Source organism: Ursus maritimus (genome assembly GCF_017311325.1).
Source record: "Ursus maritimus isolate PB19 chromosome X unlocalized genomic scaffold, ASM1731132v1 scaffold_X1, whole genome shotgun sequence".
Taxonomy (NCBI): Eukaryota; Metazoa; Chordata; class Mammalia; order Carnivora; family Ursidae; genus Ursus; species Ursus maritimus.
In genome coordinates, this window is record NW_024423319.1 from 97,739,557 (window position 1) to 97,761,674 (window position 22,118).

General features: G+C 37.7%; 1 protein-coding gene across 1 annotated transcript in view; it reads left to right on the forward strand.

The window, feature by feature from the left end:
• The window catches only part of DMD (dystrophin), a 1,667,815-nt gene that overhangs the window by 836,908 nt on the left and 808,789 nt on the right, over positions 1-22,118 (forward strand). The gene's annotated exons all lie outside the window — the stretch shown is intronic.

Sequence of the window (22,118 nt, forward strand, 5' to 3'; positions counted from 1 at the left end):
AATGAGACTAGGATGGATTCCCTAATTTCTCTTTCTTCATTTACAATAGCACCAAAAACCATACGTTACCTTGGAATTAACTTAACCAGAGACGTAAAGGATCTATATTCTAGAAACTATAAATCACTCTTGAAAGACATTGAGGAAGACACAAAAAGATGGAAAAATATTCCATGCTCATGGATCGGAAGAATTAACATAGTTAAAATGTCCATGCTACCCAGAGCAATCTACACTTTCAATGCTATCCCGATCAAAATACCAATGACATTTTTCAACGAACTGGAACAAACAGCCCTTAAATTTGTGTGGAACCAGAAAAGGCCCCGAATCGCCAAGGAACTGTTGAAAAGGAAAAACAAAGCTGGGGGCATCACAATGCCGGATTTCGAGCTGTACTACAAAGCTGTGATCACAAAGACAGCATGGTACTGGCACAAAAACAGACACATAGACCAATGGAACAGAATAGAGAACCCAGAAATGGACCCTCGGCTCTTTGGGCAACTAATCTTTGATAAAGCAGGAAAAAACATCCGGTGGGAAAAAGACAGTCTCTTCAATAAATGGTGCTGGGAAAATTGGACAGCTACATGCAAAAGAATGAAACTTGACCACTCTCTCACACCATACACAAAAATAAACTCCAAATGGATGAAAGACCTCGATGTGAGACAGGAATCCATCAAAATTCTAGAGGAGAACATAGGCAGCAACCTCTACGACATCGGCCAAAGCAACCTTTTTCATGACACATCCCCAAAGGCAAGAGAAACAAAAGATAAAATGAATTTATGGGACTTCATCAAGATTAAAAGTTTCTGCACATCCAAGGAAACAGTCAGAAAAACTAAGAGGCAGCCCACGGAATGGGAGAAGATATTTGCAAATGACACTACAGATAAAGGACTGGTATCCAAGATCTACAAAGAACTTCTCAAACTCAATACACGAGAAACAAATAAACAAATCAAAAAATGGGCAGAAGATATGAACAGACACTTTTCCAATGAAGACATACAAATGGCTAACAGACACATGAAAAAATGTTCAAAATCATTAGCCATCAGGGAAATTCAAATCAAAACCACACTAAGATACCACCTTACGCCAGTTAGAATGGCAAAAATAGACAAGGCAAGAAACAACAATTGTTGGAGAGTATACAGTGGGAATATTACTCAGCTATCAGAAAGAACAAGTTCTCAACATTTGCTGCAGCATGGACGGCACTGGAGGAGATAATGCTAAGTGAAATAAGTCAAGCAGAGAAAGACAATTATCATATGATTTCTCTCCTCTATGGAACATTAGAACTAGGAAGGATCGGTAGGAGAAGAAAGGGATAAAGAAAGGGGAGTAATCAGAAGGGGGAATGAAGCATGAGAGACGACTCTGAGAAACAAACTGAGGGCTTCAGAGTGGTTGTGGGGGAATGGGATAGGCTGGTGATGGGTAATAAGGAGGGCACGTATTGCATGGTGCACTGGGTGTTATACGCAACTAATGAATCATCGAACTTTACATCAGAAACCAGGGATGTACTGTATGGTGACTAACATAATAAAAAAACATTTAAAAAAAGTAAAAATGGCAAAGATTTTTATACAAGTGGTTTTATGCAGTGTATTTTCATATCTTTCACTTACATTATGAAGCCATTCAACACCAAAAAGTTTCTTCAAAAACCATTTTTGTCCATGTCTTTTAATGAAAGCATGATGTCAAAATAATACTCATCACTGAGAACTTGTAGAGAACCTCTTCATACAGTTTTTCCTAATAATAGATCCCTAAAATTAAAGCAAGTGTTCAACAAGAAATGAGCATGCAATGCAACAAATACGTCTCGAGCTTCCTTTTTTGAGCTCAAATTTTAGATTATTTTTTGGAGTGTATTAGCTTCTTCATTGCTTATAAGATTATGTCTGAGTTGCAAATATTTCCTCTTCGTGTTTTTCCTCTGTATTACCATGGTTTTGTCCATTCAATGGTCACTGCCACAACTGGATAGAAATCATGAAGTCACTTTACTTGTATTTGTAGCGGATACCTCAGTGGAAATCCTAGCTGCTGCAGACCTGTCAGATAGATGCATTTGAACTTTCTTCATACATTGAAATAGGCTGGGATGTAAGTCCTAACGAAACTTACAGTCTTGCCAATCTGCTGTAAGAGCACTTGTGTAAGAAATTTAATATAGTAAAAAGAAAAACCACATTGGGCTAGAGGTTGAAATACCTGGGTAATAAAAATCTCAACTTTGTTAATTTAACTTAAACAAATTACTTCTGTGATGGATTATTTTGTGTGTCAATCTGATTGGGCCATAGTGTGCCCAGACATTTGGTCCAATGTTATTCTGGGTATGCTTGTGAGGGTGTTAGTGGGTATATATGCACACATATGCACACAGACCTGCACACGTACATACATATACACAGATATACGTGTGTGTGTGTGTGTGTATATATACACACATGTACATACATATACCTTCTGTTGATTATTTAGGGGAACCCTAATACGATTTCTCTGAACATGACTGGTCACTCTTTAGAGTCACAAAATAGATAGAAAAGGTGTCTCTGATATTTCATTGGGCTAATGTATGAAAGATTTTCAAACTAATCAATATGCTTTGTAAGCTGTAAAATTCTATAGAATTGTCAGATATTATTGTTATTAATGTTGTTTTTTAAAATTGCATTTTTTCCTGGCAAGTCATTTTTTTAATACTTATGCAGACCTTGTTGCCATTTTACTCTTGCTGATGTCCTAAGCCAAAGACAGTGTGACATTCTGTGAGCCAAAACTTCAGACTTCCTGGAAAATTAACATGAAGCTCTGCTTTCCCCGCCCTCTGTCCATCTGAACAAATAATACTCACTTTTCTCTCCCACCTTCAATATAGGGACCCTGTTGACATACTGCATTTTCAACTGAAGTTACAGGCCAAAATGTACATATAGACCTCCCCGTAATTATAATCCATTCCTGTACTGGAAAAGTACCTCAGAGCACCTTGTCCTATTGAATATGGAAATCTTATATGAATACAGAAAGGAAAAAAATATGAGCAGGACATTAGAGCCCTTTAAACATGAAAGTCACTAAGTTGCCCCCAATGCATTTGCTTAGTGCATTAGAGATCAATTGAGTGGCCCAGTGCTGTTCTGTCACAGTAGAGTTGTTTCACAGCTACACATGATTAAATAAACTCCACATATTCTTTTGGCAGCTGTTGTTTGTGGGGCTGATTGATTGATATTTGAATTTCTGTAGTCAAAAGCCTGTGATGAGAAACTTACTCTGACGCTAACAGTAATTCGCTGTAACAAGGAAGCCACTTTCAATGGGTTGAATGTTACCCAAGATAAATGTATATAATCTGCTACAGCAGAAGCTGGGTCAATACAAGCAGGCTTTGGCATTTGGCCTAGTTCTTGTTACCATTACTTTTCTTTATTAAGGGCACAAAGCAATTGCCTTGGTGCAGGGCTGAGTTTCCCTTTTTAATATAATAGAGCAAATATTTTGTTACATAGAAGGAGGAAGGAGATTCGGAAAAATTCCTTATGCTTGTCAGTAACCCATTCACTGGTATTAGAGGCATGCACAAACATTTCTGATCCAGTGTGAACATGTATGGGGCGGGGGGAGGGAGAGATACTTAGTCTGAAGTGTTACTTGGAAAAATCAAAACCAAGCATTATTTATTTGAAAAGGAGGCTCAGAAAATCTGGCTGCATCTTCATTTGTTCTTTTCCTTGTTGGAACCAAAGTCCTTAAAAACCGATTTTAAGGAAATGGGTATGATGCCATACTGCAGTGTTTTTGGGTCCCATCTGTAGTTAGTAAGGACAACAGGTCATCATCACTTGTCATTGGAGACTGATTTACTACTTCCAGTGAATTCTGCCACTATCTCATATTACAAAATAAAAACTCCTGAGAACGTGTGTATAAATCGATTTTTAGAAGATAATTTTTATCAACAATGCATAATGGAGCTGGGAAAAAAGAAATGAAAAGGTAAGAACCAGGTGCTCACCCCATAAGACTCATTTTATCCTCACAACACCACTACGTGGTAGGTGCTAGTGTTGTTGTTTTTGAAATTTTACAAATGAATCAACTGATGTCTTCTAAATCTTACTTCTCCGGATTTTGTATCAAACCAACCACCTACAATTCTGTGATAAAGCACAAATTTCTCTTCAATTTAGATAAGTAATCTTTTGGTCTGATTTTTCTATATAATGGACTGTTTTCTCAAACAAGGCATTAAATACCTGATTTTTAGAAGTTAGTTATTTTAATGCATGCTAGGAAATAAGCAGTGAGAGTAACTGCTGAAACTTTTTTTTTTCTAGATGCTTACATTTTTTAGTGCTATCATTGCCTCCGTTCAAAAGAACCATGTACTTGTGTAAAGCAAAATAAACAAAACAGATTTTTGAGTATAAAGACTGGGACTTCAGTATGGTTAGGATCTTGTCACTCTTCCCCAATGACCAGAGCAGATAAGCAAATGGACTGAAGAGTGTGGTCGTTTAAATCTTACCACCAAGTAAGGATTTGAGCATTTTTCCTTCCAACACTCATGACTACAAATAAAGGTCTTAACTGTTTGGCAAATTATGATGAGCATTACAAGTGATTAAATAGTGATTTTTGATAATGACTGAATAGCAAATATTATTTTAAATGCTTCTCATGATACATGGACAGATACTCATACAGGTACATGGCCTTCCCCTTTACATACATACCTATAGACACTCCCTTTCTAACACAGCTAACAGGATTCAAACATTTTGTCTGAGTATTTTTCTCCATGTGAACCTACACATAAGAATACTACAGTTTTAGTTCTGTGTACGTTTCAGTTTCTTTTTAATATTTACAGACAGACCATATGGTACCTGTGTATGGTACTCGGTAAAAATGCCACTTTGGTAAACTCCTCTTTTTGAAAGAAACAGTAGTAATTTATTACCAGCTCTATTCTTTCACATCGTTTCTACCTCTTATGGTGATCTTCAAAATTAAAAAGGAAGATTCCTAAAGACTTAGAAACGGAAATTATTCATGTGCCATTGGTGTTTATGGTGTGCCATTGGTGTTTATGGTGTGCCATGTGGTTTGTTGGCATGTGCCGATCCACACCATGGCTGACGTCTGCAAGAACACAAAGCGTCCCACGTCACTGTTGGCCTGGTAGATGCCGCACCGGGGCAGCAACATCTCGGGGGAGCCTCATTCAGTCTTCTATTTTTATAGACAAAAAGGAGAATGGCCCTATTTTCATTGCTGAAGTTTGGCCAACGTTATTTATTGAAAGGTGCTAATTTATCCATCTGGACACCTGGTCTGTCCATATAACCTCAGAAATACAAATGTAAAAATAAAGTTTCCCCCACCGTCCAGTGTGTTTCTTGCCAGCAAGTGCAACTGAAAGAAATCAGAGCCTGGTTTGTGTCTTTTCATCATGTTAATACAGGACTTTTCCATAAAAATAAATTACTTTTGAGCATGTTTGTTTGGACGACAAAAAGAGAACGTCCATTTGATTGATAGCAGACAGAATTTTCATTAAGTTGAACAGCAAAAGTACCACAGTTGCATCACTCACCTTCCTGTTTGAAAGGAAAACAGAAAATTAGATCCAATAAACTCGACACAAATGTTTGCTATGCATATTTTTGCCATTAAATACATTATCAAGAATCATGTCAGCATGACATTATAATATAGTGACTTTACAAAAACATGTAATCTAATCTAGGAATGCTTTAGTCCTCCCTAAATCAGCTTCAGACATACTCAGGGTTGATATTTCTCATTATTTTGGGATGAGAATTTTTTTCCTAAGAATGATTGCATTTAATTGAATATACAGACACTATCAAAGTAGACAAAATAGTTGTTTAATAGGAAAACCAGTATGAAATAAGTTTTTTCTCCCAAGAGAAGGAGCTATAATAATGAAACACTTGGGTTTTTATTTTCATAATAATTTCAGCATGTATGCAATTTGCCCAGCTTTGTGTCTCTTCTACTTTGCCTGTGTCTGCCTATCTCTGTAATAACGAAGTACACGAGTCAGAAAAGAGCAGCCCTGTGTAGTGGGAACCTCACTGTGATGTGATGATTATGTGCAGCCTGATCTTGGGATCTTGATATCTGCAGGATGACTTAGACAAGTCATTCAGTTGCTCGATTATCTACTTTTTAACCACTTGACCGAGGTCTGACAAATATAAAGTTATACATATTTATATACACTTGACGATCCTGGAGATAAGTATGCATCCATGAAACCATCACCACAGTCTATGCCATAAACCTGTCCATCACTTCCAGCTCCTCATCTTTAACATGGGAATCGTAACGTAGTTTTTGCTTATTGCATGCATGTGTGTGGGTCCCAAATGAAATAATCATCTGATGGCACGTTATGAAGTATGTAAGAGCAAGATATTGTGATAACAATAAGATCATTGCAATAATTCTCTTAGCATAGTATTAATAATATCTTTGCCTATTTGACACAACCAGATTTTCTCTGTGACAAATGCCACTCCTGGTTTGAGCAAAGGATCACACCGGGAGAGATGAGGAGGTGGTACTTCAGTTGTTGCTGAATCTAGAATGTATTGCAAATGTTGCACATTGATCCTCTTCCTTTAAAAAAAAAAAAACAACTTTATTTTCACATTGAGAATGTGGTATTCACTTTAAATGCAGAATACAAAACTAACCTTATTTGTTCATTTCTACTGATTAAAACATCTGAAGTGCTTATTTAGGTGAAGGTGCAAATCGAGGTTTAGCTTTTATTGATTTATACTCTTCTTTAATTCACAAAGGATTTGAGACCGCGTATAACAAATTTCAAACTAGAAAATGAAATAATAGAAAAAAATGGAACCAGGGGAGATATAAACTAAAGTTTTATATTAAGGCTCAGGATAAGAAAAAAGAACATAAATATGGGAAAGGGAATGGTGTAGAGTGGGAGTTTTGAGAAAATACCACCCTGTCATGATGGTCTTTATTAGCTTTTTGGGGGGAGATGGCAAAACAAAATTAGAGCTGTTTCCAGCTATTTCCCTAAAGTACATTTGTTACAGCATGTTCGGAGGGCATCAAGTAAACTGAACCTATGGAATTTTTAACAAGCTTTCTTCTCTGACATTTTCATGGTACACATTGATGTATTCAAAACTAATACAAAGAAAAATACCATTAAAGACAGCTATGAAATTATATTAGAAGAACTTAATATTACTTGGGAAGTGATGAATTCCTATGTATGATGTTGCATGTATTTTGTCTACTATATGTGACTATATCCATAAGTAACTTTAGTAGTATCTACTTGAGCAAATAGTGTAGTGAATTATATTTTACAGGTGCTGCTATCTTAGTAGATAAAACAAGATAACCTTACTTAAACATACTACATTTTGGTAATTCAAATACAGCCCCAGGAAGAGTTACGTTGTCTGTTCTCTTACTTTTAAGTCATAAATTTAGATAAAATATTTTTGGGGGGTAAGATTATAGCAATTTATATTCCAAATGAAAACAGCATTTTTTCTGAATAAAAAAAGTATACCTTTTCATTGGAAAAATATATTTCAAATGATTTTAAAAAAAGAAAAAAACAAGCATACAAATGACCAATAACCTCATTTCCCAGAGATCGCACTTAACATTTTTCTGGACACTCATCTAGTCTAATTCTCACATGCGTCTTTTTTCAGAAATCTCCCTCCTATGTAGATTCTTCAGTGCCTCTGCATCTTATTTCCTCTTGTTCCCTTCTTGTGCAAAGACAATGGGGGGTGGTTTTGCCGTGTGAAATACACAAAGTGGTTCATGCATCAGACCATCGCCTCTGTTCATCATTAGCCACAGGCCCTCTGACTTGTTCAGGTGGTAGGCAATTTGACATGATGCTGTTCCTTGTAGTACACAACGAAGTCCTTGCATAGTTACTTCATTTTAGGAACTGGGACAATTTTATTAACTGGAAAAGAAATTATTTTAAGTTGCGTCGAAATGTGAGATGCAGTTTTCCTGCTGCCAAAGAGATTAAATCATGAAGCCAGGCCCACGTGTCCACCCTGAGAACAAGTTGTCATACAAATGCAAATTAGCTGACTCCGTTGTCTTTGCTAACGGGTATTCTTTTGCTCCTCATCCAGAAATGATCTTAAGCAGGAAGGGATGTAAACCAGTAGAGTGACTTCTTCCCATTTTTGAAAATTGGGATGACACTGGCCCATCTCCAGTGTGAACACAGTTCCTCAAAGACCGCAGACCGCGGAGTACTACCGTACTCCTCTCCCTCGGATAGAATCGGTCTGCGGCCGGGGATTTTCGCTCCTTTAGAGCGGCAAGGTGCTCTTTTAAAATTCCCTCACCTATTTTGGGCTTCATTTCCCTCATACGGTTATGCCTTTTCCAGTCTGATGAACATTCTCCTTGACAGGGCAGACAAGCAGAGGAGCTGAGCGCTTTTGCTCTCCGTGTCATCTCTATCCCTCATCTTCCCCCTCCTGCCCCAATCACTGAACCTGTGTCTCTCTGGTTCTCCTTTCCCCAGGTAGAAGTGAAAAGGCCCTGGATGGCTGTTTGGTTTGGTTTGGTTTTAACCTTATCGCAAGTGTCAATGCTAGCCTTGGTTTTTCCTCCGTATTTATGCAGTTCTATATTGTTTTTAAGATTTTCCCTCAGTTATATGTCCCTTATTTTATCCCGTGGTCATACATTGTGGAATCTGAGCTCCTTTGGGGATCCCCTGTGCTGTAGCATGCGTCTTGTTAAACAACCCCCCCCTTTTAAAAAAATACTCATTGGGATCATTTGCTATTATATTGTCAAAATTTTATTCTTGAAAGTCCCAAAGGTCTCTTGAGTCATTTTATCTTTTAAAATTGAAGATCCTGGGATCACTGTGTTATTTTCCCCTTCTTATTCTAATAAACATACCACACCACACATACACACACACTTTGATAAAATATAGATGCCACTTTGTCTTCTAGATTGTCCAAATAGAACCTATATAACCTGATTAGTCTTCTGAACCTTTTCAAATTCTGTCTGCAAACAACTGAGTTTTGCCAATGAGATGGTCTTAGTTCTTCTCTTGCATAAGAAATATCTACAGGTACTGTGTGAAGTGGGAAAGAAAGAATTTCAACTTGTACATTTTCATTATTAACTTGGCTAAAATAGTGTTTGAGCAGAGAAAAGTACTTGAAAGTGACATGTTCTTATTTCTTAATAGAAGTAAAATTTATATAAGATGAAACAGATTTATTTGGGAGGGGAGGAAGAGTTGATTCTTACAAAAAATCTGAACCTGTTATATTTAGTTCATTTCAATCTGTCAGGATATTTTGAGTAATAGTCAGATTTTGCTCTGTAATTTATTTTCTGTGCTCTCTTGCTCTGTGTAACTGTAGCAAGTTGCAAGGAAATATAGGAGGAGGCCCCTGAAACTGGGAAACAAATATATACTGTGTTCATTTTAACTTCAATTTCTTCTAGTCATAAAACCAGTACTTCAATAAAAACATTCCCATCACTTCACACCATCTTCTAGTTGATTCCTACCCCCATAGGCACCTATTATTTTTATTTCTATCACCATACTTGACTTTTTGTCTGTTATTGATTTCATATAAATGGAATCATGCAGTATGTAGTATTTTGATCAACAAAATATTTTTGAGGTTCGTCCATGTTGGGAATATATCAGTAGTTCATTCCTTCTTATTGCTGGTTAATATTTCATTGTAAAAATATACCATGATTCGGGGTGCCTGGGTGGCTCACTTGGTTAAGCGTCTGATTCTTGATTTCAGTTCCGGTCATGATCTCAGGGTTGTGAGATCCAGTGTCTGGCTCTGTGCTAGGTGTAGACCCTGCTTAAGAAGTTTTCTCTTCTCCCTCTGCCCCTCCCCTCTTCTCTCCCCTCTTAAAATACACACAAACACACACACGCACACAGACACACTATGATTTATCTCTCTTCTGTTGGTGGACAATCAAGCTACTTTCAGTTTGGAGACAGTAGGAGTAAAGATACTACGAATGTTTGGGTAGAAGTTTTTTTGTGAGTGTTTTCATTTCTTTTGAGAGTGGAATGGCTAGGTCAAGTATTTAACTTTGTAAGATACTGCAAAAGCAGTTTTCTAAAGTGGTTGTGTCATTATATACCCAAACCAGTCATGGTGGAGAACTCCATTTGCTCTCCATTCTCACCAGCATTTGATCTTAACAGTTCTTTTCAACCGTGCCATTTTATGGGATATAAAGTGGTATCTTGTCGTGGTCTTCATTTGTGTCACTCTGATGACTAACAGAAGTGAACTTTTCTCTTTTTTTTAAATTTTTTATTATGTTAGTCACCATACAGTACATCCCCAGTTTTTGATGCAGTGTTCCATGATTCATTATTTGTGTATAACACCCAGTGCTCCATGTAATACGTGCCCTCCTTAATACCCACCACCGGCCTATTCCATTCCCCCACCCCCCTCCCCTCTGAAGCCCTCAGTTTGTTTCCCAGAGTCCATAGTCTCTCGTGGTTCATTCCCCCTTCTGTTTACCCCTCCTTCATTCTTCCCTTCCTTCTCCTACCGATCTCCCTGCTATTTCTTATGTTCCATAAATGAGTGAAACCATATGATAATTGTGGAAGTGAACTTTTTTTAATGTATTTGGCATTCACGAACAGAGAACATATCTGTTGAAGACAGTGCCTTCTTTTTGGGTGAAAGTAATTATTTTAAGGTTACTGGTATAACTTGGAAATTGGGAAGGATAGAGACATCGTCCTACTTGGTTTCTTTTCTTCTTATTTTCTCTGAAGACTCTAGTGCAAAGCGTCATTGCTGCTTAGGCAGCAGTGCCTTGGCTTTGTAAAAACACTGCTTCATGGCCACGAATACGGAGTGCTGAATATTTTAATTTTCTTTAACCAGCTGCTGCATAGAGCCTCTTCAGAGCCATCAGCACTGATTTGTTGGTTAAAGCCTACTAGGTATTTAAAAATAGAGATAGGACTTAATCATTCTTTTTACTATATTCTCATTCATTTTGTCACCAGACTTTTACTGATTAACCTGATGGGAAGCTTAAAAGCTAAAGAAGATACTGTCCCTGCACTGAAGAAATTCAAAACTTTCAATCAAAATAAAGACCTTTAGGGGCGCCTGAGTGGCTCAGTCGTTAAGCGTCTGCCTTTGGCTCAGGGCGTGATCCCAGGGTCCTGGGATCGAGCCCCACATCAGGCTCCTCCGCTGGGAGCCTGCTTCTTCCTCTCCCACTCACCCTGTTTGTGTTCCCTCTCTCGCTGGCTGTCTCTCTCTGTCGAATAAATAAATAAAATCTTTAAAAAAAAAAAAAAGAGAGGGAGTAGGAATGCTATGAGGTGCTGAATGTTATCTGAGCTGTTTGGGGCTGTATCAAGCAGGTACGGAGGATTCAGTTTGGATATTTCAGCAGGAAATAACGCCCAGAGTTATCCGTCGGGAGAACTGACGTACAAAGACCGTGTAGTATGTTTTGGAGTGTGAAGGGTTAAGGGAAATCAGTTCAGAGGATGTGTTACTGACGTAGGTGAAATATCGTGAGCAACCTGACCAGGAAAACAATGGTGGAATTAACTGGTCAATAGGTATAACAGGATCAGTAGAACTTGGACTGGGGAAAAGAAAGAAAGATGAACTGGTGGTAGGAATGTGGGTGGGTCCCTGGGAGAATATAGATGGCATTCAAATAAATAAGTCAACAAGAGAAACCCGTTTCAGAAGTATGCCAATGTCGGCTGAAAACGTTTCCTTTGAGGTTCAAATCAATGGAAAATGTGCAGAAATGCTAGGCAGTAGTTAAGAAGGAAGCTTCACTAGAGATAAAATTTAGAAAACATTAACATTTGATAACTAGAGTTGGTTTTCACCTCTTCTTACAACTACCCCTGATTAAAAATTCTGGAATTTTTAATAGGAGACATCCTTAAGCCCTCTGGCTCTTTTATTCTTAGGTTCCTCTGGTTTGTGTATAGTTCGGTAAGGAAGAGATTGTTGACATAGTACAAATATGTTACTAATAGAGCCCATTCTTTCGCCTGATTTGTCTGATTTCCAGTGGATATGCTCAGTCAGTAAGAGATACACAGATGTGTTTTACCATCTCACCTTCTCGTCTAATACCATGAAGAAGAGGAGCATTACCCTCTAACAGATAATGAGTTGGAAAATAAGAAAGCCAACCTCAGAAAGTAAGACTTTAAAAAAAAAAAGTAGCTTGTTTTTAATGCATGTATAACTGGATGAGAGGGACATAGAAGGCTTAGTAATACCCAACATGTGCTTAGAGGCAGATCGTTAGCTGATGTCTTGGGGGTTCTGGAATCCGAACTAAATGCTTAAAATCAATTAACTGATGTTAGACACAGAGATCTGTTTTTATCCCTCTTTATTTTATTTCTGGGCCTTTCCATTCTCAAGAGCAAACAAAACCTTACCTTGATAACTTGTTCTTTGTGGTAAAAGACAAGACTTTGGTAAAACACAATTATTTTTTAATGTCTCTTTTCCATACCAGGGTGTTACATATATTTCAGAATTTTACTTCTGAACCTTTCTCAAGTGGGAAGCCATTCAAGAGTACTATAATATCTTGCCTAGTCTTGTACTCAATTTATCAGCAAATATTTCTTGAGCAATTATTAAGGTAAGCAATGCCCAGCACTGTGCCTGGCAATATAAAGAATATAAATATAATATAATATAATATAATATAATATAATATAATATAATATATAGACAATATAAAGACTGTCCTCAGTCATGTATAATCTTAATTACCATGATGTTTATGTTTCTTTTCCGATCCCCCAAACACAGATATAGACACGTGTACACATCATCATGCTCACAATTGCACAATCGATCTCTCTAGCTCACGTAGCAGCTCCATAGCTGTATTATAATACAGCATTGTATATAGTTACTTGCTAACTATGCTGTCCTCCGTTAAGCTGAGTAAGTGACAGGAAAAGACAAGATTGTTTATTGCTATAAAGGCATCAGATGCAGAGTACTTACCTAAGTATTTGTTGGAATGAATCACATTGAAGATAATACTTACTCGCATTGAATATTTTACCTACATTAAACAATCATTTAGAGATTATGCCAAAGCTAAGGCACATAAAATTCCTCTGAGGACAAAAAAGAGGGAGTCTCTGAAAGGAAAAGTTAAATTCCTGACTTCTTAAATAGTAGCATGAATATATTTTTAAGTCCTCTTTGCCCATTGGTATTTAGCAGTGGATGGGTAGAACTTAGGATGGGTAGGTAAAAGCAACTTCCTGAGAGCAATACTCTTATTTTTTTTTTTTCAAATGTTCTAGGCAATCATGCTGCCTCTGGATTTTGTACATTATGTGAGTCATGACATAGACCCAGGGATCTCTTCGGCAGCAAATGAAAATAAAATGTAGCAGTCTACAGATAGAGCAAGGGTCAGTAGTGACAAGGTTACTCCTCTCAGTTTCCTATGTAGCAATTGTCAGGCAAATGCTCAGGAAGTTCCAAAATATGTTCGAATTATACATTTTTCCTTTGAAATTACCCTTAACTGTTTTCAATGAAAATGGGGAATCCAACCACATTCAGAGCCAAACCCACATGACAAATCTTAGACTTAGTTCTGCCAATAATGATCTCAGTTATATTTTCAAACCTAGTTTTTCCTCTGAGGTTCAGTACAGTAACCCCCAACTGCCCAGTTGATATCCTTCCCTTCCCTCGCATCTCCACCTGAATGGCTAAATCCTATTTACCTCCCAAATATCAACCGTTTCCAACTACTTCTCTATATCCCTACCACTACTTCTGCAACCGCACTACCATTTCCCTTCCCTTAACTACAGTGACATCTCCTACTTGGTCTTCCTCCTTTTACTCCAGAGCTTCTCCGACCCATTCCCGCTACTGCAGGCAGCAATAACCAGTGCCCATAGAAGGCACCCAGTAAATAGTTGTTTAGTCAATGAATGTCTCGCTTAGTGAAAATGCTTCGTAAGCATGGCAAGTACCAATAGGAAACTCCAACTTTTCAAAGTCAATGAGATTTGACTTTTAATCAAATATTTCTAGTCCTTAATTACATTTACAGATCATGGTACTTTTAAAAAGCAGTTATGTTGCGTTTTTCATACAGTCACTCTGCTTTTTATATCCACCAAATGGCTTTTGAATAAATATTTGGGTGGCTCCAAATTGATAAAACCTCTGGAAAGAAGGAATTTTAAAGTAATTTATGCTTCCTTTCAAGTATTCTTAGAGTGAACATTTTCTGGTTGCATGCAATATGTTCCATGATGAAATATCTCATGTTTTTACAACCACTTTAGTAATTTTTTAGAAGGATATTTATGGCTGAAGTCATATATTCTATTACCAGGATTTCTTATTAAGAGAGCAAACATGTTCTCTGTATTTAAGAGTCTGGCTGGGGTTTTTTGTCTTTTTTCTTTTTCTTAAATCCCACATTTGAGTGAACTCATATGGCATTTGTCTTTCTCTGTCCAACTTATTTAATTAGCATAGTGCCCAATAGATCTACCCATGTTGTTGCAAATAGCAAGATCCCATTCTTTTTTGTGGCTGGGTAATAGTCCATTGTATATACGTACTACATCTATATCCAGTTACCTGTGGATGGATAGTTGGAAGGGAGGTGAGTGGGGGGAATAGATAATGGGAATTAATAGTACACTTAATCATGATGAGCACTGAGTAATATATACAGTTATTGTTGTATTATACACCTGAACCTAATACAACCCTGTACGTTACTTTCACTTCAGTTTAAAAAACAACAACAACAAGCATGGTCATAGAGCAGAACCTCTTTTTGATCACAGAAAAGTCAATTTGTTTTCATAACCAATCTATGTGACTAGAGAGGAAAAACAATGCTTAATCTTCCCAGTTAGTTCTCCTGAAGTTCTAATGAATGATTTGGAAGTCAAGAAAGGTTGAATAAATCCGTGACCCTAGAGAGGCCTATCATTGATTTTTAACTCACTAAACCCTATTAACTTTGCAAAGTTGTGTACTTTGTAACAACAATTTTCTTTAAAGCAAGGATCGCTAATGCAGATTCCTTCAGAGAGTAGAATGCATGCCTGCCGCACCCAAACGTACTGAAGTTCTGTTGCCAAATCAATATGAGGACAGATTTAACTTGAAGTCTCCAGGATCAGAGCCCCAAAGGCAGAGATTTAACATAGATGCTTTTTTCTTCTTTTGGAATCTCTGCTTGAAATTACAGAATGTATATTTGGGGGATTTTCTGCCCAGGGCATTATTTTGTGGGAAAGAAAAAAAAAAAAAAAAAAGCCTGAGATAACCTTTCAAAGCATGTAGTACTTAAAGCACTTGGATGAATCCATCTGGTATCCACATTAATAGCAGTGATAACAATGACTGTATATATCACTGATGTGGATGAGATAAACACATCCAAAGGAAATTTCATTGTAATTTGATATTAGGTAAATGTCCCATTAAAATAAATTGCTACTGTATATAATTTTCCTTTAGTTCACTGGCAGGATGTTTGCTTGGGAAAAGGAACAGTCTAATTCTAGTTTTAAAAGGAATTCTCATTATTCTTTTATAGCAACCATTATGAGGAGCAGCTAGGGAAGTGTTCCTGTACCAACCAGCATAACTGCCATGATACCACCCAGGAAACGGGCATCAGATAAAATCTCTAACAAGCCCCGCCCCCTTCCTACCTCCAAGTCCTGCAACAAACTAACAAAAACATACATACGGTTTGGGCATTGTTTTTAGTGAAACACAATAAATGTTTACTGAAATGCAACTATAATTAGGCCAGGAGAACAGGGAAAAAACGGTGCATTTTATTTTGGGCCGATCGTTTGTAAAGACTGTTCCTCTTTGATTTGACTTATTTTGCAAATTACTAATAAAAGACCCATAGGTCCTCAGATGAAAGTTGAATCTGAGATACAGTTCAAATTTTGATTCATGTTTTATGGTCAAAAGAAGAAAAAACTATTTTAGTATTACTTAATCCTCAGCCGTGAAGTCTAATATAGACATGAATGCTACCAACAAATGATACTAAATAGAAGTATTTTATAAATACCTACACAGTGGAGAGGCACTTAGCTCTCCAGCAGAAGAGGGAACGTTTACTCTGAGCATGGCACGTGAGTAATGACTTTGACCTGCAAAACTTAGCAGGACTGACAAGTAGGTGGAAGGCCATTTAGTTTTACGGGAAGTTGGAGCCGAGGTTCAAAGTGGGGAACAGCAGGTAAGCAGGGGGAAGAGGCTGCAGAGGCCCTTCAGGCCTTCCTCTGTAGGCTAGTATTTGGACTTTCGCTTGTGGTTAATAAGTAGGCATCATTCTCCATCTCCTCATTCTAGGTGCCCGAACTTGGCCTTGCTTCTTGCCTCCTACTACTCTCATTCTTTTTTTGTTGTTGTTATTTTATTATTTTTATGATAATTTTTTATTATGTTATGTTAGTCACCATACAGTATAGCCTTAGTTTTTGATGTAAAGTTCCATGATTCATTATTTGTGTATAACACCCAGTGCACCATGCAATACGTGCCCTCCTTAATACCCATCACTGGCCTATCCCAATCCCCCACCCCCCTCCCCTCTGAAGCCCTCAGTTTGTTTCCCAGAGTCCACTCTCATTCTTTACTCAAAAATTATCATTTCTCTATGCCATGTTTCCCTTTTTTTACTCCCTTTTTTTTTTTTAGATTTTATTTATGTATTTGGGAGAGAGAGAGAGTGAGCATGAGCAGGGGCAAGGGGCAGAGGGAGAGGGAGAAGCAGGCTCCCAATACAGGGCTCGATCCCAGGACTCTGGGGTCATGACCTGAGCCGAAGGCAGACACTTAACCAACTGAGCCACCCAGGTACCCTTCACTTCTTTTGTAGATACACCATTTTTCTACTCTTGCCTCTCTCTCCCTCTTTTAACTCCTGCATTTCCCAAATTTCAGCCATCTTTCAGTGCTTGTCACTGCTGTCATGAGATCCTCTCCCGGGGTCATCCAGGCTTCCGCCAGGATGGAGTCAGCCCATCGACGAATGGCTAGGTTCAGTGTGTCTTGTCGCTGAGCCTGCTGTATGCTTTGGGTATTTGTTTGTTTATGTTGCTTCCTTACAACAATTCGTCATCTGACAAGATTTCAATACTTTCTGAGGCATACTGAAACCTCTAAAGACAGTGGTGACTATGTGCTCTTAAGAATCAGCATGAGAAACAGACTCATTTAATTCGTCTTTGAAAAAAAGGACCAGAAACTATTTTTCAGACTCTTACTTGAATTCTAGGGACTGACAGAACAGTGGGAATGATCTTAAGCAGGACAGAAATAGTAGAGCAGTAAAAGATAACACATCATAATTCTACGAAATCGGAGAGTAGAATTTTCTCTAGCAGTTTCACCAGTGTCCATAATGTTCATATTCTCACATACTTTCACTTGACCAGTGAGTGAACGGAGTCAGTGATTAATCTGTCTCCAAGGAAATCTTTAACAAAATTACAATTAAATCACAGGATTGCATTCTTGAAGCCTCTACTTGTTCAATGAAGGTTTGTTATTTGCTCTTCAGTTTCCCTCAGTCTTGATCTTTTCTTCCAATCTCTTTTTATCCCTTCTGTTTCCTCTTCCGCCTAGTTTGTGGTATTTGGCCAATTCTTTAACTCCTACCTACTTATCCAGTTTGTCATTGTACAATTTCCCGTAACTGCTTCTTAGCTTAATCTTTTTCTTTATTGGTCACATTTTATGTTCCATTTATTGTGCTTTCATTCAGTTTTGAAAAGTTTGGCAAATACACTTTTTTAAATGTATGTAATGTTTTCATATAAAATGTACTGGCTGCTTTTGCCTCATATTCTCTCCTCTGTAAAAATGTAGCAGTTCCTTCCTTGCCCATGATTTCTCTTACTTTCCCTCAATTTGACCGGACTTGAGGGACATAAATGTGTGTCATTTTCTATAATTTAGGAACATTTCTCAATTTAAAAAACGTACAAGAAGTTGAGATAATGCAGTAACTATAAAACATTTCTCTCTTGCTCACTCGCCTCTTCCACGTGTCTCTTGCCTACTCTTTCTTTAACAATGAATCTATTTTGTACTCCTTTTTTCCCCTTACCTCCAGAGATTCTGATGCAGTCAGCCAACGGTGGAATTCTGGGCTTTTATATTTTGAAAAAGTTCCCTAGGGAAGTCTGATACGGAATCCTTATTAAGAATGATGCTTTCATATCAGAATCAAAACACAATAAGCTTTCTAACTGTGATGAATAATCCAATAGATTTAATTATGATTCTCTTTCTGTCTAAAACTAAAACTAGATGTTAATTACCAGAGAAATAGATAAGGATGCCTATGACAACAGAACATTAGTATGATATCAAAGCTTGGAAATTTTGCTGGTAGTGAATAATTCAGTGCTTTAAATACTTAGAAGCTATAGAATTAAAATTAATTTGTTTTTCCCTAAATGAATGAAGTTGATTGAGGTTTTACATTTAATTTCTTACATCAAATTTTATCTTCTTCGGGCTCAGAGGCTAACTGCAAAACACCACGTACAAATTTTTTACCTCCTCTTTCGATCCATTATTTCACTGTCTTACGCTTTATTACTGAAAGCTCTCCTCAAATAGATCATACACTGTAAATACCTCTCCTGATTACAAAATCTTCTCACACAAATGCAAGAGACTATTTAATGAGCTCTTCTTTCACAAAATTAAAAAACCTGAAGGCCCTGGTTTGGGACTCTATATAAATGAGATTTAGATCTAACAATTTTAAATTATTGCTTTATTCTTAGCTATTCAATTCTATCTCTTATCTGGGAAACAGAAATAATAAAACCCTTGTTGATTCTACAATTGGGTTGTAAAAGTCACTGCGGCCATCAACCATGAAGTAGAAGGGCCAAGATCAAAAATACAAAGCAAGGGAGCTGATATAAAAATTCTGAAGCAGCTTTAGTTTATAGCATTATAAACCACCAGCAAGAATTATTTGGTTGCTTAACAAAGATTCTGTCATCCAACCACTCAGTGTGGCATTCCTGGACCAGCAATATCGGCGTCCCCCCAGTGCTTGTTAAAAGTAGAGAATTTCAGGCCCTCCACAGGCCCACTGAACCAGAATCAGCAGTTTGGCAATTTCTCTAGGAGATTCTTATGCACTTAAGTTTGAGATGTGGGGCGCCTGGGTAGCTCAGTCAGTTAAGTGTCTGCCTTCAGCTCAGGTCATGATACCAGGGTCCTGGGATCAAGTCTGGCATTGGACTCCCTGCTCAGCGGGAAACCTGCTTCTCCTTCTCCCTCTGCCTGCTGCTCCCCCTGCTTGCGCACGTGCGCACTCTCTCTCTCTCTCTGTCTCTCTGTCAAATAAATAAAATCTTTTAAAAAAATATAAAAAATAAAGTTTGACACGCAATGCTGTAGCACACATCTAATACGTACTCCGGGCATTTTTTCAGAATATTACTATTGGTGTGGATATTGGACACCACTGAAGGTACAGATCAGAGTGTTAATCTTTCTCCTGTACTTTCCCGACTTCTGTCTTTTAGGCAAAGATTTTCCCGTTCCAGCAGTTGTGCGTGATTGCATGATCCAGCTAGTTCGCAAACCCTGTAGCTTCTGCCCTAACAGTGTATTGGGTTTATCTTTTCCTTTCTGGAGCATTATCAAAAGTCTAGTCTCACCGCAATACTGGTCTCCCAGAATCCTGTCCTAGTGTTTTCCCTGTGTCCCTGTCTTACCATTAGCATGAACTCTACCTCAGAATTATCCAGAAACACAGCTCTAGATCTCATACTCCTGTACTTACAATGGAAGTTATTTTCTTTTTGCCACCCAAAGCATTACAGTCTGTAATGAAAAGGCAAGTCCTCTCTGCTGAGGCCCAAGATCCACCCGAGGCTGCCCCGTCCCTGTCTCTGCACTCCCACCCCCACACATTGACGTGGAGCCCAGGTCCATACTCCTGATCACATCATGGAAATGGCACACCATAGGCCCTGACTCATGCCCTTCCCTGCCCTCCTGACCCTCCACGTTTCTCAGGTCTACCCATTTTTCATATTTCACATCCCCCAGAGGCATCTCCTGTTGATCCTTCCACCGAGATCATCCCTCTTCTGGCGTATCAGTTACGAGCATCTTGCTTTCTCTCTTGTATGGAGTACACCAAACGATCCTTCACAACTGTGTCACACCTTTTCAGCTAGATTGTATACTGCCTGAAACCTAAAGAATGGAACTTTTTTCTTTGAATCTCTAGGAGGCCCAATAATAAGTATTAATACTAATGATACCTTGACAATGATGAAACTGGACATCTCCCTTCCTCCCCCACTTCCTTTATTTAGACATGCATGTGTTCCCTCAACAGATAGTTACCAAAACCTCCCATGCACTAAGCATTAGGAACAAAATCGTGAATGGGACACAGTCTTTGACCTCAGTGAATGTATGGTATAATAGGAATATAGACACTGTTTGTCATGAATGAGTGTACCTGTTACTAAGCAAGTAACAGTGAGTGTCCCATGCCACCCTGGTGTGAATGGATGGTAAAGAGTGAGATTCAAGGGAATGGTGCAGTATCACCTAGTTGCAAGGAAATGTCACATGTTTACTAGAGCATTTCTCATGTACATGTAAGAGAGTATGGTGAGGAAAGCTTATGAACAGTTCAGTAACTGCATAGTTTTATGTTCATTTGAAGCACTTGTGTCCCTGGAATAATGGCCTTGTTACCATTTTTGCTGATTGAGTCTTTTAACTGTTAAAGTTATACTACCAGAAATCCTAGTATTCAAAATAGTATTACACAAAAGTAGTAAAAAAAAAAAAAAAAAGATTTCTTTATGTGGAATAAGAATCTTAGAGAGGTTTGAACCAGTCTCACAAGACATGCATTCATTCATTTATTTGGCAAACATGGACTGGCGTTTACTATGTCCTTGGTATTGGCTCAAAAGACAGGGAAATATAAGAATATAAGATCACGAGAATCACATCTACCAGGAAAGTGTTCTGCCTACTGACTTTATCCTATGAGTACAGAGGGATTTGTTGAGTCCTTTTGATTTAAACATGGTAGGGATCTCAAGTTCTCAGATTATTTCATTTTCTAACGTACAGATTTAGTACTTGATTATTTTAATTGCCTAAAACATTCTGGATGATCTTTAAAAAAAAAAAGTGCCATTTTTACGTAATGGTAAAAAACATTTTTGTTTTTAATGTGTATTTGGTTGTGGTAGTCTCTTTTTAAATGACACTGCTTTTCTGATACTCTTAAAATTTCATTCAGGATAAAAAGTGGAAGATATTTAATCTTGACACCATCAATGACTCATAAAAATGTTCTGGTGTCTATAGATTATTTTTAAATTTATCACTGTACCTTAGGGATTTTTTGATAGGCTGCCCCTGAAAGCAATTAATTTTGTTGTATGTGGTTTTATAATGCAAAATGCCTTGATGGAAACAGAATTTGAAATAAATTTCCTTCTAATATAGCAATGAATTTTTGTTTCAATATTTCTAGAGGTTTTTTTTTTTAAATACTGTGACTAAACTATGTTTGTTCATTTTCACCTCGCCTATCGACAGTCATTAAGAAATCCAAATACTTTTTTCATGTTGAAATTTTACTACACTTCATAGACTATTAAACATGGAACATCCTTGTGGGGACAAGAAATCGAATTTGCTCTTGAGAAGGTTTCCAACTAATTGATTTGTAGGACATTATAACATCTTCTAGCTGACAAGCTTTACAAATAGAAAGACCGGAGGTGAACTGAGAGGCTGCTTTTTTACTGACACATAAAAGCTATCTCTCTGTCTTGTAGCCTTTGGATATAGGCATGTCAGTTTCATAAAGAAACTTTCACACCGCGTTTTTTTATTTCTTTCTCTCCCGGTAGAACCACATGTGGTAGCACATTGTTAAATCTTCTCTCAAAT